The sequence below is a fragment of the Danio rerio genome, chromosome 18 (genome assembly GCF_049306965.1).
Source record: "Danio rerio strain Tuebingen ecotype United States chromosome 18, GRCz12tu, whole genome shotgun sequence".
Taxonomy (NCBI): Eukaryota; Metazoa; Chordata; class Actinopteri; order Cypriniformes; family Danionidae; genus Danio; species Danio rerio.
In genome coordinates, this window is record NC_133193.1 from 47,677,043 (window position 1) to 47,694,166 (window position 17,124).

Below are 17,124 nucleotides of genomic sequence, written 5' to 3' on the forward strand. Positions count from 1 at the left end.
GCAGACAACTTATTTAGATTGGTGTGAAACTGCTGACGCTCTTGTGACTTGTTAGAATTTTTTTAAGCGTTTCACAAGTTCTACATATAAATTTTGCTTTTATAATGTATGCAGGGTGACACGCTGGCTCAGTGATTAGCACTTTCGCCTCACAGCAAGTTTGAATCGCTGGTTCGAGTTCCGGCTGGGTCAGTAGGCATTTCTGTGCGGAGTTTGCGTGTTCTCCTCGTGTTGAGTTTCCTCTGGGTGTTCCAGTTTCTCCAACAGTCCAAAGATATAGGTGAATTGAATAAACTAAATAGGTCGTGTTAATGTGAGGGTGTATGGGTGTTTTCCAGTACTCTGTTGCAGCTGGAAGGGCATTCGCTGTGGAAAGCATATTCTAGATAAGTTGGCAGTTCATTCCGCTGTGGCGACACCCGTTGAATAAATGGACTAAGCCACAGGAAAATGAATGATGATCTAACCCTAACCCTTTCTCAGCCAGGGCTTAAACCAGTGATCTTCATGCTGTGAGGCGGCAACCCTACCCACTGCGCCACCGTGACGCCCTATGTGATTATTAGTGTTGAATTTTTTAAAATACTTCTTGCAGGGTTTCCGCAAGGTTTTAAAGTCCTAAAAAGTTTCAAATTTAAACATAAAAAATGTTAAGCCTTAAAAGTCTTAAATTTGCTCTTCCAGGTCTTAAATATTTTGCACAGGTCTTATTTTGCCAATGTCAATGTAACTCTACATCTAATGCTCACTTTAATTCTTTTTGTTGTTTGGTTTTTGTGATGTTGTAGATGTTGTATTTTACTAGTCCAATTGTAATTTGCAGTATTACAGCTACAAATGAAACCAACATGCAATGGCCGATCAGCTTTCTGTTATTGAACTCTGTGCGCGCAGCGAATATGGTGTTACTGCAGTTTGCGGAGGCTCGCTTTGAGTGCGCACAACGTGATTTTGGCTGGCGGATTGCAGGAATGAGACTCGAGCGAACAGCGCCTCGTTTCGTTTGAGTTGAATATGAAACACTGAAGAGATTTTGTCTGAAACCGTACGACTGTACAGACGCCATTATGATCCGTCCATGCGTGATCACGGGGAAAACCAGATGAACAGTAATTCTTAGATAGAAATTGTAACAGCAGTGGGAAAGGAGAAAAGCTTTTGTTAAGTTTGAAAAAACTTGAGGCATAAGCTTGTTAAAGCCAAAAGAGGTCATGACAAGTGACCCATGTACACAATTACAGGTGCCAGGCGAAAGTATAGATGTTTTTTTTCTGTAGGTAAATGGTGCATCTAACCTGTCTTCAGTGCTGTTCATGTTGAATACATTTATTTGCCACTAATTTTTTTGTTTGTTTGTTTGTTTTTTGCATTTTCTCTTTGTTTATGTGGGTTTTTGATATTGTAATATAGGTCTTAAATTTAATACTTAATGGTCCTAAAGTCTTAAATTCGACATTATGATATCTGCAGAAACCCTGTTTTGGTTTGGCATTGCAGTATGAACCCCAATCTAACAGTACCAAATTTTGTAATTTATTCTGGACAAGATTAAATAAACTATAACTGAGCATAACTAAAGCACATAAAAAGTGTTGTCAGGATATTCCTTGTTAAATCAAATCATAAACCTTACTTATAAAAGGTGTAGTTGACTTCTTTAGTGATGCGCTCTACACGCCTTCAATTCATTCAAAACCTGTTTAACCTGCTTGGGGAGAACGTTTCAGATTAAAAAATATATATATATATTAAAAATGCTGCATTGTGTTCAGCTTAGGCCAGTTGTTGTTACCATTCTTCAAATATTTTATGTGTTACACACAAGCCTTTTTGGCTTTGACCAACATGACTAAGCAAAATGTATTCTTTTAATATTTTGTGATCACTCATTCAGAGTCATCATGCCCTTTGATACTGTGGTGAAATATTTCAAGCTGGTCATGTGAATTCAACACGATGACGAAGCAGAAACTGCCTGGTTTAAAAATGGCTTTTAAAAGCTGCGCTCCATACTGAGCTATACACATATTCTGATGACCCTCCATAGATTCCCTGCAAAGTTTGGTTGAAATTTTATTGAGATGAACAAACCAGCAGACTTCAGTTATCTAGGATTCATTTGTGCTGCCACTCTCATGTCTTATTTGAAAGTTGTAATGTTTTGGTCACACGGTGGCTCAGTGGTTTGGTGTTAGAACAAGGGGTGAGGATGGGAATTTCATATTGAGTTACTCCCTAAGAAAGTAACTAGTTACATTACTTAGTTACTTTTTGTAGTATGTAATGCATTACGTTACGTTAAATAGAGTTCCGTTTTAAATTGTTAATTAATTAAACCAAAAAGTAACTCAAATGTTGATCTTTTTTTTTTTTACGTAATGCACTACTTTACTCGTTACTTACGAAAGTATTGTTACTATGCTTGTAATGTGTTACACCTAAAGCTGCGGTCACATTAGAGCTTGAGCATGCGATACTACCTTTTTAAAAGAGCGATTGCTCAATGTTTTAAATTTCTGTCCAGAGATGTCATGTTTTGATCCTCGATTGGTCTCACGCAGTCAAGTGATGCGAATTTTTTTTTTTTTTTTTTTTTTTTTTTTCCCCGCAGGTCAGAGTTCACCAAGCTTGAAGTTTTCTGCAAAAAACTTCTTTGAGTTTCTGCAAAACTTGATGCATGACCCTGCATTTCCTGTCTGACACATTCACGTGCGTATGAATGGAAGTCTATGGGAGGTAAAGCCCAGTGTGACCGCAGCTTAACACTGTTTGTGACATTAGATTGATGTTTGAACAAGGAGCGAGGTGGTGAGGATGGTAGTTTCATATTGAGTTACTCCACAAAGCAGTAACTAATTTCTTAGTTACTTTTTATAGTACACAATGCATTACCTTACTTTTTGTGTTACTTTTTCTGACCTGGTTGAGGCTTGATCTCTTTCAGAACTTTAAGGGGGTTTATTCTCTAATTTAGTTTTACATAGAGGAGCTCTACAATTAACAATGGACAGTTTCACCTTTATTTACCTTTAATAAAAACTCATCTCTATTAAGACAATCCACTTTTACTTTTCTTCTTCCATGTGTTGAAAATGATGCGAATGTCATCACTGAAATGTAAGGCTCTACTATCTTCGTTTCTGTCTGTTGCTTGATTTAATCTGACTACGTTATATTTTATACAGCAATTTAGTTTCTAAAAGCAAAGTAAAAAGTAACTCAAATTTTATTACTTCAGTTGTTTATGTAATGCAGTACTTAAAAAAAGTAATTTTATACTTGTGATGTGTACCCAACAGTATTTGTGACATGAGATTGGTGTTTGAACAAGGAGTGAGGATGGTAGTTTTATTGGTAGTTACCGTTCTCGTGTTTCCTGGATTGTTCTGAGAAACGTCTTTCATCAGTCTTGTGATAAAAGATTGGCATGTCTGCCATTGTTATCTGTGATGCTTTGTTGTGCCTGTCCTGGCATTGCCTATTACATTTAGCGATGCATGTAAAAAATGTAATACCAAACGAACAGCACATTTTATGTATATATTCAAAACTGAGACTAGCATGCACAGAACATTCATTTCAAGTTTATTTGTACAGTGATTTTTGCATTAATTATTGTTTCACAAAAAGTGCACATTACTGCATTACAATCAAACGAGGTTATTTGAGGAATTGCTGCCTTTCTAACAGCTGGAACCAGTCTGGCCATTCTCCTCTGGTATCAACAAGGCATTTGCGTCTACAGAACTGCCGCTCACTGGATATTTTCTCTTTTTCGGACCATTCTCTGTAAACCCTAGAGATGGTCTGTGCGTGAACGTCCCATTAGATCAGCAGTTTCTGAAATACTCAGACCAGCTCATCTGGCACCAACGACCATGCCACGTTCAGTCACTTAAATCCCCTTTCTTCCCCATTCTGATGCTCAGTTTAAACTGCAGCAGATCGTCTTGACCATGTCTACATGCCTAAATGCATCGGGTTGCTGCCATGTGCTGATTAGAAATTTGCGTTACGAGCAGATGGGCAGGTGTACCTAATAAAGTGGCCTGTGAGTGTAAGCAACATCCGAGTGTACTTGTTTAACGATTTCATATTTGCAGATTGTTATATCATTTACAGAATACACATGTATTCATGATGAATAATATTCGTTGTTTTACATTTTAAGACACGTTGTCATTTTTATATCTAAATAGTGCCTAGTTAACCACTCAACATGCTGATTGTGTGTTTTAACAGGGATTTCAGAGGACTGACAGTTTTATTGTTTGCTCTTGAAAACAAAGAAGGCAGAAGCACAGAGCTCTCAGCTATGAGGAAGCTGGCGAGGAAACATGTAATTATTGCGACATGTGTAGACTAGTTACTGGCATGTCGCATAACTTTCAAGAAGCTTTCATGGTTCCAAGAAGAATGGGAATTGATTGCATTTTTGGTTTGCCTTCTTACTTTCAGCAGCACATTCTTCAGAAGTATTGTACATCACTGATCTGTTTTGACCATATTTTGGTGATAGGCATCTGTGAGTTATCTGGTAACAGTATCGGCAGCTCGTCCTCCAGTTCCTCAACATTTCATGGTGGTTGTGGTGATGACGTGCAAACCTGCTTTGCTTATTGCAAACACGCAATGCTTGATTGGGATCATGTCAGGTGAATTTGGAGGCCTGTGGTTGCTTCATCACACAAATGTGATCCAGGGCTGTTTAAAGGTACATGAAGTAATGTGCAGTTTTGTATTTAATGTTTAATGTAATCTCAACTACAACAAGACACGGTCAGACATATAGTAGCTCCTCCCCTTTAAAAAAAAAACAGTCAATAGCCTTTAGTTTTTTAGCTCAGCTCTGCCAAAGAGAGTGGTTGAGCTCAAGCGCATCAAATGAAGCATCTTGAAGGGGCGGGGCATGTCAGTGTAACAGGTATGAAAATTATAATTCGCTTTAAGTATAGAATTACACAAAATATGTATTTTATCTAATGTGTTAGTAAGTGTACCTGAGGTGTTTGTTAGTGTGTGTCTTTAAATTTCTAAGGGAGCTCACGCCGTTTAATTTCCTGTTTTGCACCCGCCTCTTCCCTTTCTGCACTGACTACGCCTGGGAGAGATGGGTGTCTGCTAAGCTCCAATTAATCTTTAATCATCTTTACTTTATAAATAACTTTTAAAGCCAGTTTTCATGTTTAAATAATATTTATACCTTTATTTTTCACATATTTCATTATTTTTGTGTTCTCACTTAAATTGAGGTTTTGATTGACTTTAGCCTAACTGAAGCATGTGAATGCTAAATGCATTGCACTTTACTTTAACAGAAAAGCTGTAAGGGCGAAGACACACTGTAAAAGCTGTGCTTTTTGGTTTATTCTCAGGTATTTTTTGTCACTTTGTTAATATTGTTTAAAGTTGTTCTATCTCTTTCCATCTCTCTAACTTTCTGCACTGACTACGCATGGGAGAAAAAAGCTGTAAGGGCGAAGACACACTGTAAAAGCTGTGCTTTTTGGTTTATTCTCACGGAGTAAAGAGCCGTCACAACTGCAGATCTCCGACTGGTTATTCCTTAATAAAACAAAGAAAACACAACGCAGAACCGGTTACATCAGATACTACAGAGCATCTGATTGATCAGAATATTTGAGAAACTGAAGTATAAAGCTGCGGTCACACTAGAGTTTAATAATGCGAAATTCTGTCGTGCGGCGTTGCGAATAGGGCTGGGATTAAATGAGAGGGGTCTGGCTGCAGACCTGGTGCAGTGCAATCTGGGCTGCATCCAATGTTTTTTGATGGGCTCACCTAAACCTACAGTGACGTCACTAGCTTCATTTGAGTGCATTGTGTCTGACATTGCATCGCTGAGTGATGCAGTCTCAGCTTGCATCATAAAGGCTGCATCCAGATACTATTGGAATAAACAAGGTTATTTAGCATTAAAAAAGCGAGCAATGCTCCATGTTTTCAATTTCTGTCCAGAGACGTCATGTTTTGATCCTCGATTGCTCTCACGCAGTCAAGTGATGCGATTTCACAGGTCTGAGTTCACCAAGCTTGAACTTTGCACTAAACTTGACGGCTGACCCTGCGTTTCCGGTCTGACACATTCGCGTGCAGATGAATGGAAGTCTATGGGAAGAAAAGCTCAGTGTGACCGCAGCTTTAGTCTTCTTCTATGGTACACTTTAAGCCTCAAGATTGCCTTTAATGATATAAACCTGTACCTTTTTGAAAACCTTTCCTATGACGGGGAAAAAAAGCACAGTGTACAGCTGACTTAAACTTCTGTGCAGAAGTCTGCAATGAACTGTGTTCGGTGACGCATTGCCCTGGTCACCACTGCTGTACCTGCTGGTGATTTGTTGCTCTTGTGGCTTTATCATATTATTACACTGCAATACTAGAATTTAGTGTGGAATTATTTAATTTACACTGCAGCTTTTCACCTTCGCCACCAACACCTACTCACTGTGATGGCCAATGTAAATAAATACAAATAATCGCATATTAAACATTTCCACGGAAACAAGAATTACGTTTGTCACAGTAACATTTTATTTGCATATAGAGGTAGTTGAGGGAAAGTTTGATTTATATTACTGTTGTTGTAATGCATAACGTGAGATCTGTGGTGAACATGACAAGACAAATCTTCACAGGTTGCTCTGTGATGTTAGACACACCCATATTTTAAGTTATGCTATGCTGTAAAACAAAACATTCATGTACTGTCATGTTTACTCTGTCATGTCTCCTTATTTGTAAAACCCTTAGGAAAAACTTTTAATAGGACTTCTAGGTTTGGAATTTACCCATCACTGCTAGCTCACATTGTTTATCTTGAGATGCTAATTCAAGGAAAAAAGTTAGTTTGGAAATCTGAACATTTCTTCTTTGATGATGGCTTGGGCAAAATATCCTTAACCAAGCAAGATATGGCGAGGGGAAACGCTAAATTAAAACACTATTAAATGCTTCAGCTGGATATAATGTTTCAATAAGTACCGTTGGTAGAATTAATAATGTTATTATCATTGTTTTATTTGATATGGGCATCACAAATGCATTTAATAACAGATTATTCAGATATAGAGGAAGCATTTGTGTTATTACATTAAAGGTGCAGTAGGTGATTGTCTTCAGACTCCTTTTTGTTGTGCTGGTTGAAAGTCTCTTCACATTTCAATAGTAAATGATCTAAATGTATTTATATGTATTTTTATATTCTGGGTGAGGCATAAAACTAAAAACAGTTCATCCAATTAAAATAATGTCCGGCTGACATCTCCCATAGTTCCGATAAATAGCCCAAACTGTGTCAACAAATGTAGATTTGTACATCTGCACACCTCTGTTTATGGAGATCTGCTGTTAAAAACAAAAGCGGTAACAACAAATTCTGAATCAAAACTTTTTAATATCCTGAATCAGTATTGGAGTTACTTTTGCACGCTGGAGGAAGGACAACACCATGGCTGAAGTATTTCTTTTAGACAGGTAATGTTATGCTTTAAAACTCTTTTAGTCACGCAAAGCTGATGTAGATTGTGTTATGAGTTCAGTGTCGCAGCACTGAAATCTTCCGGCGAAAGATTGATGTGACTATTTTCAGTTTCATAAGGGACATTTTCAGACGTACCTGAAGAGCGGTGGGGGTGAGTTGCGTGCGACATACCTGAAGACCTAGGATGCGGGGGAGAGGGGTGTGCAACGTATTTAAGGACCGGGCAGGAGACACACGATTTTCGGGAGATTATCATTCATTTGCGGGCAACCAGCAGTCTCTATGCATATGCGGGATACTCCCGCAAGATCCGAGAGACCTGGGATGTCTGCCTTTTACAGCATCGATAATGTCTTTTTTTTTTTTTGTCTTTTTTTTTTATTTATTTATTTTTTATTAATTTTATTTATTTTAACAACAAAACATCAGTAAAAGTTGCTATTCCACCTAGCCTGCCAGCCTGATCTCACGAGGAAACGTAAGTATTTTTACGTTTTGTCAGTTTGGTGGCTAATTCGTACGAGTTCGGTTGTACGAAAATGTAAGATTTTAAAAAAGGAGGCGTGGCACCCAACCGCACCCCTAACCACAACCGTCATTGGGTGATGAGCAAATCATACTAAATTATATTGTACGAATTCATACGAATTAGCCGCTAAATCAAAAAGTTCCAAACTGTCGTGAGATTGTGTTGAGCCTGCTTTACTGAGGTCAAGTTGATTTTATATTTACATTATTTTATTTTTGAACAATGACAGCCTGTGACGTCCTCCCTATTACCGCTACTCTGAATATTTTCTCTGAAATAGCATGCAAGTATGGCTTAGTAATAAGTGTAATTCCTGCACACCGCTGGCCAACAACTAAGCATACAGTAGTTGCTTAAGGACAGCGTGCATGAGACAGTGACACTATTAATCCTTACATGCATGAAATACTGCATATTATAACAAGTTTTGTTGCTAACTACACAACTGAAAATGTGCTACATATAATACAGTTTTTGGTTGGTTGGCTTGTGGTTAAAAAAGGTGAGAAAACAGTCTGTCATCTCACAGCAAGCAGTTTGCTGATTCGAGTCTTGGCACAGGGAGTTGGCATTTCTGTGTGGAGTTAGCATGCTCTCCACGTGTTGGCATGGGTTTTCTCTGGGTGCTCTGGTTCCCCCACAGTCCAGACACGTTATATAGGTGAATTGGATGAACTAAATTGACCATTGTGTGTGTGTGTGTGTGTGAATATGAGAGTGTACGGGTGTTTCCTATTACTTACTTGCAGCTGGAAGGGCATCCGCTGTATAAAACATATGCTGGATATGTTGGCGGTTCATTCTGAGGTTGTGACCCCGGGACTAAGCCGAAGGAAAATGAATGTATAATAATAATCATAGCATAGCTAGCAAAAAGATTCTTTATTAGCATCAGACACAAAGGTGTGACAACCCTGTAATATGAGATTTTTTTTGTTTTTAAACACTATTTAAGTCCTATTTAAGTCCTACACAGTCATATCCTATTGTACTCTCATTTTAAATTAGTAGGTAAAGCATTGCTGGGTGTTGGCCTTGGACTGATCAAACAAGAATGTGAACACTAATTAAAGTGGCTTTAGGATTTATCTGATGCCTGCTAATTAATTCAGAAATCAATGCAGGATTCTTCAAACAATTTAAAAACAATTAAAGATAATTCAAGGATCTGCTTTCTTAGAACTACACAGTGATATCATTGCATAGGTTTCTGGTCTGTTTGGTTCCTCTTTTGGCTGCTAGTATATTGTGTTCTAGAAAAAAGATCTCCTCTGATAATAGAAAAGCATTTTAGGTTTGATTTCACCCACTTAAAATCTTAAATTCCCGTCCAGAATGATGCCAAGATACTTTAATTTAGGGCTTAGCGATATTGCAAAAAATTATCACTATATCTCGTTTCATACAATTCGAAAAAAAAAAAAAAAAAAAAAATATATATATATATATATATATATATATATATATATATATATATATATATATATATATATATATATATATATATATATATATATATATATATATATAACAGTTCTGTCTGGATCTTGAATCTGATTGGCTGATAGCCGTGATGTATTTAAGTAATATCAGCATCCGTACAGCCTCTTTACACTTTGTGTATTACTCCGCCCACATACAGCCAGCAACAAGCAGACACTACAGTTTGACAAATATTACTGCGGTTAGACACCCAAACATAAGTCTAATGTAGTTGTTTAGATTGCAACTATGCAGTTTATTTGCAAGAATAGTGCCTATTTTAAAATTTTTACAATTTCTGAGAACTCGTTCGCAGCCAAAGACAGTTGATGTGTCTATCCACAAGATGGCGCCAGAACCGTATAATAAGCCCTTCCACAGTGTAGCTGAAAAACGGAAGCTTCGTGGTTTTTAAGGTGGACGGGATAGTCAATAAGAAGCTGTGAATAAGTAGCTGGATTGAGCCTTGTCCCTCCTTATCGCAAACACAACAGCAGTCTGGTGAGAAATCTCTGTAGACGGATAGCATTTCTTGTCACGTTCAGCCTTATAATCTTAAAATGTGAGCAAAATTTGCCGTTTTATCATCACCTTAAGAGGGTCACACACCAGAAGCACCACTTACGCTATAGAGAGTCATTCAAATACTAGCTCTAAAGTGACGTTGGTGAATAAGTAACGGCTTCTGCTGTTCTGACGTCAGCTGCAGATGTGTAGGAAAGGCAGAGGTAGTTCCTAATACGTTTTAGACTCACTGTGTTTGATTTTTCTTTTTTATGTACAAGATTAAACTGTTGTATAAACGCAATATCACACTCGTAGCCGTATGCTATGGCTGTATATCAGCACTGGTGGGGCGCTAAGGCACTCGGTCACGCATGCCTCCCACCAGTGCTGATATACAGCCATAGCACACGGCTACGAGTGTGATATTACTCAATAATTGAATATTTTTAAACAATAAATTTAGAAATATTAAAAAAAAAATATATATATATATATATTTTTTTTTTATTTAACCACTTTATTTTAATTTACAACATTACTAACGCAAATAGTTTTAAAAGTCAAAAACAAAAATATTATTGGGGCATCACGGTGGCGCAGTGGGTAGCATGATCGTCTCACAGGTGTGAGGTGACAGTGCTAACCACTGAGCCACCAAGTTAAATCTGGCAACTGGAGCCATCTAGGAATATTATGTAATGCCTGTCAGATGCTAATCTGTCAGGCTAGGTGTTTTACCAGATTAATGACTGTGTCATCCACAAACACCAAGCAGCTGACACCCAGACAAACAAACTACTAGCTCATTTATGTACATTGTAAACAACAATGGGTCAAGTATAGACCTTTGTGGAACGCTCATGTTGTTAGCACACACAGGTGACTTCACCCCATTGACCTTCACACATTTTCTGTGTCGTGCCAAAAATAACCCGACCCAAAGCTGCGGAAGCCATTTTAAACTGATTGTATTTATTCTGTAAAATACAATGATTAACAGCATCAAGGGCTTTCTTGAAAGTACACAAGCTGTCACTAACTGGGGTGTTATCATTTCAAAAGGCACACATTTGTACATAAAGGGCCCATTTTGATCCGTTAACCCTTGAGCACTGTTTTTATTTCCAACCGTTTCGTCATGTTCGGGATGAAAACATCCACCAAATCCACTAAACTGCTGTAAAAATGCATCACCATTAATATATTTTTTTTGCATAAATCTGATCAACAACCTCAGTCTTGATCAAAACTACTAAATGTTTTTAAATATTTACAGGATCTTAAACTTTTAATTCCCAAATTCACAAATGATGACGCTGATTTGGTGGAATAAAACACAAAATGACGTATTTTCAATATAAAATGTAATTGTAGTCTCCCTAATTTACTGTTGGTGGCTTTTTTTGCCCCATTGACCTCCATTATAACCACATTTTTTGATTGCAAAGCCATGACACCATAATCAAGCGTTTTTGATTTGTTGGTGGTTTTCACTGTTGGGAAAAGGTAAAATTTGGCACCATTATCCCTTAAGGTAGGTCTGTGCAAAAACAAACAAACAAAAAAAAGTGTAGTTTCTGGATTTTATATGGAGTATAACAGCAAATTATTATATGTGTGTCTGTGAGTGTGTGTGACTTTAGGTACAAAGGATATACTAATATGTACCTTTTTAAGGTATCAACTTCCATCAATATCTTAAACTATTTTATGGCACTGATGTATTGTTTTGTTTAAGTCACTGAAACATGCAGTTCATACATGCAATTTGTCCAAGATTAGCCTTAAACCTTGTCTTTGAAGCCGGGGGTAAATGTTCAACTAATTACTCAGTGTCAATCTTCTCCAGATCCTTTGTATCTTCAGGTAGAACAGGCCGATCTTTCATGAGGACAACTACTATTTTAAGTTTTGTCAGTTTAGTGGGTAAGTCTTGTGAAAATGTTAATTTTTTAAAGGGCTGACAACAAACCCCATCCCTAATCCCAACCATACACTCCAAAAAATGGCATTGGCTGTTTGTTCAGACTACTTATTTAAAATGAGCTGAAATAATACACATTTTTTAGGGTTTTGGTGAGCAACTTAAATGTTTTATTTTCAATCCACTTAATTTTGTAAAAATTGTAATAGGTTAACTCATCTCCTTCATGTTGTCCAGTGGCGTAGCAGACCGGCCCGCAGGGCATGCACACCTCTAAATAAGTCACTCACCTACGCGAAATCATAAGCACCCCCAACCGTCTTCACTTTGCGTGATCATAAGAATCATGATACGAAAAAGAGAAAATTTCCAGTGAGCGGCAGTTCTGTGGCCGCAATTGCCTTGTTGATGCCGAAGGTCAGAGGAGAATGGCCAGACTGGTTCCAGCTGATAGAAAGGCAACAGTAACTCAAATAACCACTCGTTATAATCGAGGTCAGCAGAAGAGCATCTCTGAACACACAACACGTCCAACCTTGAGGCAGATGGGCTACAACAGCAGACGACTACACCGGGTGCCACTCCTGTCATCTACGAACAGGAAACTGGGGCTACAATTCGCACAGGAACACCAAAATTAGACAATAGAAGATTGGAGAAACGTTGCCTGGTCTGAGTCTCGATTTTTGTTGCGACATTCGGATGGGGGGATAGAATTTGGCTTCAACAACATAAAAGCATGGATCCATCCTGCTTTGTATCAATTTTTCAGGCTGGTGGTGGTGGTGTAATGGTGTGGGGGATATTTTCTTAGCACACTTTGGGCCCATTAGTACCATTTGAGCATCATGTCAACACCACAGCCTACCAGAGTATTGTTGCTAACTATGTCCATTCCTTTATGACCACAGTGTACTCATCTTCTGATGGCTACTTCTTGCAGGATAATGCACCATAAAGCGCAAATAATCTCAGACTGGTTTCTTGAACATGACAGTGAGTTCACTGTACTCAAATGGCCTCCACAGTCACCAGAACTCAATCGAATAAAGCATTTTTGAGATGTGGTGGAACGGGAGATTGGCATCATGGATGTGCAGCCGACAAATCTGCAGCAACTAAGTGATGCTATCATGTCAATATGGAGCAAAATTTCTGAGGTCTGAGGAATGTTTCCAGTCCCTTGTTGAATCTATGCCACGAAGGATTAAGGCGTTTCTGAATGCAAAAGAGGGTCCAACCCGGTACTAGTAAGGTGGTGAGTGTATATAAATGTATGTTTTACTCATACTTGTGTTTGTGTCAACCTAAGTTTGTCACTAGAACATTTTCTGCGGCATTACTCTGAAATGAGAGCATACATTATAATACACAGACAGCAGATGCAGCTTTTTGTGATGTTTACATTACTTTTCCATATACCGTCTCAGCTGCTCTCTGGTTTCTCCTCGTCCACAGAGACTTTTTGACCCAGGGGACGCTGGTGTTATCTAGTCCCTTCCCCATGAGACTCATTACTGGACCAATCTTAACAGACAATCGAAAAACGAATGAGAATTTCAAGGAATGCGAGTCGCTTTCAAGGAAAGTCTCTTTCATTCATTTTCCTTCAGCTTAGTCTATTTATTTATCAGGGGTCGCCACAGGGGAATGAATGCCTAGTATTTCAGTACATGTTTTACACAGCGGATACTCTTCCTGCAAACACCCATACACACTCATCCACACACACATACACTACAGCCAATTTAGTTTATTTAATTCACCTATACCCGTATGTCTTTGGACTGTGGGGGGAAACCGGAGCACCCAGAGGAAACCCACACCAACACGGGGAGAACATGCAAACTCCACACAGAAATGCCAACTGACTCATCCGGGACTCAAACCAGTGACCTTGTTGCTGTGAGGCGACAGAAATTCAAATAGCAGTAATTTCTTAATGAACCAAGTGCAGACAGGTTAAGAAACAGTAACCGCAGATGAATACACTACAATTACAACAATTACACAAAACAATGTACTATGTGCATGGAAAGTTCTGGGCACTTATTTAGGTAAGTGACCCAGTTTAAATGTGTTTTAAGTGTCAGGTGTGCCAGAATGTGTTTGTGACGTTTCAGCTCACAATAGTCCTCAGATCATCTACCAGGGGTCACCAATCTCGTTTCTGGAGGTCTGGTGCCCTGCAGGGTTTATCTCCAACTTGCCTCAACACACCTGCCTGGGTGTTTCAAGTATACCTAGTAAGAGCTTGATTAGCTTGTTCAGGTGGTTTGATTAGGATTGGAGCTAAAACCTGCAGGACACCGGCCCTCCAGAAACAAATTTGGTGATCCCTGATTTATACTGTAGCATGCTTTAAAAAACCTTTTGCATGAGAAAGCACTTTGTATTCACATGAACAAATGAACTGCTGTTTCCACCCCTCCCATGTAAGAGTAAAGCCTCATGTGTCTCCAAAAATGTCAAAACCTCAGTTTGGTCCCACATGACACTGCAGTTTCATTATGAGTGTTTACTATCTGCAACAGTTTTAAAGCCTCCTTGTGCTTTTTGATGGTGGTGAGGAGAGGAGACCTCCTTATATGATTGCAAAGCCCTTTGGGTGTATGGCAGTACACAAAAAAAAATCCTAAAATGTCAATTCTATCATCCTTTACACACCCTCGAATTATTCCAAACCAGTTTTTTTTTGGTTCTGTTTAATACCGGAACAAACAGTATTTTAATAATGTTGGAAACCTAAAACCATTGACTTTCTTAAATATATAATTAAAAAACAGTTGCTGAAAGTTTATATTGGATTTGTGCATTAATGTTGTTTATGTTCTTCTGTTGAACACAAAATTAGATATTTTGAAAAATGTTGTAAACCTTCTATAATAGTTACTCCTACTATGGATGTCAATGGTTACAGGTTTTAATTAATTTATTCGTTCCTTTTCGTTCGACTTAGTCCCTTTATTCATCGAGAGTTGCCACCGCGGAATGATTCGCCAACTTATCTAGCGTACGTTTTACACAGCGGATGCCCTTCCAGCTGCAACCCATCACTGGGAAACATCCATAGACACTCAGTAACGCACATACTCCAAGGACAATTAAGCCTATCCAATTAATCTAAAGGGCATATTTTTAGACTGTGGGGGAAACTGCAGCACCCAGAGGAAACCCATGCGAACACTGAGAGAACATGCAAACTCCACTCAGAAATGCCAACTGGCCTGGACTCGAATCAGCGACCCTCCTGCTGTGAGGGAAGTGGTAAGCACTAAGCCACCGTGACGCCATTGCAGGTTTTAAACTTTCTTCAAAATATCTTCTATAGTGTTCAAAAGAAAAAAGACAGGACCCTGCTGAAAAATCCAGCTTAAACCAGCCTAGGCTGGTTGGCTGGTTTTAGCTGGTCGGCCAGGCTGGTTTTAGAGGGGTTTTGGCCACTTCCAGGCTGGTTTCCAGCCATTTCCAGCCTGGTCTTAGCTGGTCAGGCTGGGAGATGACCAGCTAAAACCAGCTTGACCAGCCTAGCCAAGCTGGGAGCCCAGCCAAAACCAGCTATATCCAGCTTAAACCAGGCTGGTCAAGCTGGTTTTAGTTGGATTTGGCTGGTCATTTTCCAGCCTGACCAGCTAAGACCAGGCTGGACATGGCTGGAAACCAGCCTGGAAATGGCCAAAACCCCTCTAAAACCAGGCTGGTCAACCAGCTAAAACCAGCCTAGGCTGGTTTAAGCTGGATTTTTCTGCAGGGGATTAAGGCAGTTCTGAAGGCAAAAGAGGGCCCAACCCACTACTAGTAAGGTGTACCTAATAAAGTGGCCGGTGTTTGTATATTAATGTTTTAAGCACGTTTGTCACTCGACGTTGTTTCAAAAACATTACTTTTGATAACATTCTGGGAATGTTCCCTGTTAGCTGCGATTACCAAATGAAGCAATTATAATGACAAGACACACTTTCAATTGGCACCAAATCTATTGAATAGCAGCAGACTTTATAAACTCTGACCGAAATCTGCTTGCTGTGTGAGGGTCATTGTTAAATATAGTAAATAACCGTGTTTGTTCCGCATCAGATGTGACAGAGGTAGTCGAAACCGCATTCAGTTGCGTTTGGAGTGCAACAATGTGGTCTCAATGCAATCGCACAGCCATAAACCACCCACTTCTCGTTCACTGACCTTATTCTTGAATATAACGAGATGTGAGGTTGAAGTACACTGGCAAAAAGCACAATGCTCTTACCTGTGCTGATTCATATCTGTAAAAATGTAGATATTTATTTGTAGCTTCATAGTTGGTTCAATAATCCTTCACAACGCGAGGAGGGGAGAGAAAGTGGCCTGATAATATTAAAAAACGAACATGATGATAATGATGATTAAGTAGTCGAGATTTATTTTAGGATATTAGGTGTTGCTCTTTTTTTTCATTAATAAATTATCTGAGTTGTGCTGTCTGTGTACATCTGAGGTACTTTGATTGCACACATGCACTAGTAGCATGAGTGTGACTCTATCGCCCTCTGGAGACATGAAGTGTGTCCGACCATTTTCTTTGTTTTTATTTTCATAAAATGTTGGCTTTATAGTCTCACAACCACTGGATGTGGACATTTTTAATTTTGCTGGAGAGTCAAAAAGAGTCTTCCAAATCAGTCCTTGTTAATTTTTTTAAAAATAAAAGCTTCTTTATGTGCGTTGATGCATTCATGAAGAACATGATAGTTCACAAGGAAACTTTTTTCCGCACCATTTACTCACCCTAAAGTGGTTCTAAATATGAATTTCATTAGTTCATTCATTTTCTATTCAGCTTAGTCCCTTTATTAATAATTTTTACACGGCGGATGCCCTTCCAGCCGCAGCCCATCTCTGGGAATAAACATGAATGTACACCCTAAATAATGTGTGATGCTTGTCAAAACTACTTATTTAAAATGAGCTGAAACAACGTCATTTTTGAGTGTTTTTAGGGGGACAGATTGTTTTAATTTTAATCAACTAAAAGTTAACAAAGTCTAACTAATCAAAGTCTAACTAATCAACAAAGTCACGCATGGTACAAAAGCACTAAGGGCTTTAAAAAAGTTTGCGCATGGTGTAACAGGGTTGTGCTTATTCTCATTCTGGGTGTGTTTTGAGCATAAAGTGCATTGAATCAATCAGAGTCTCATC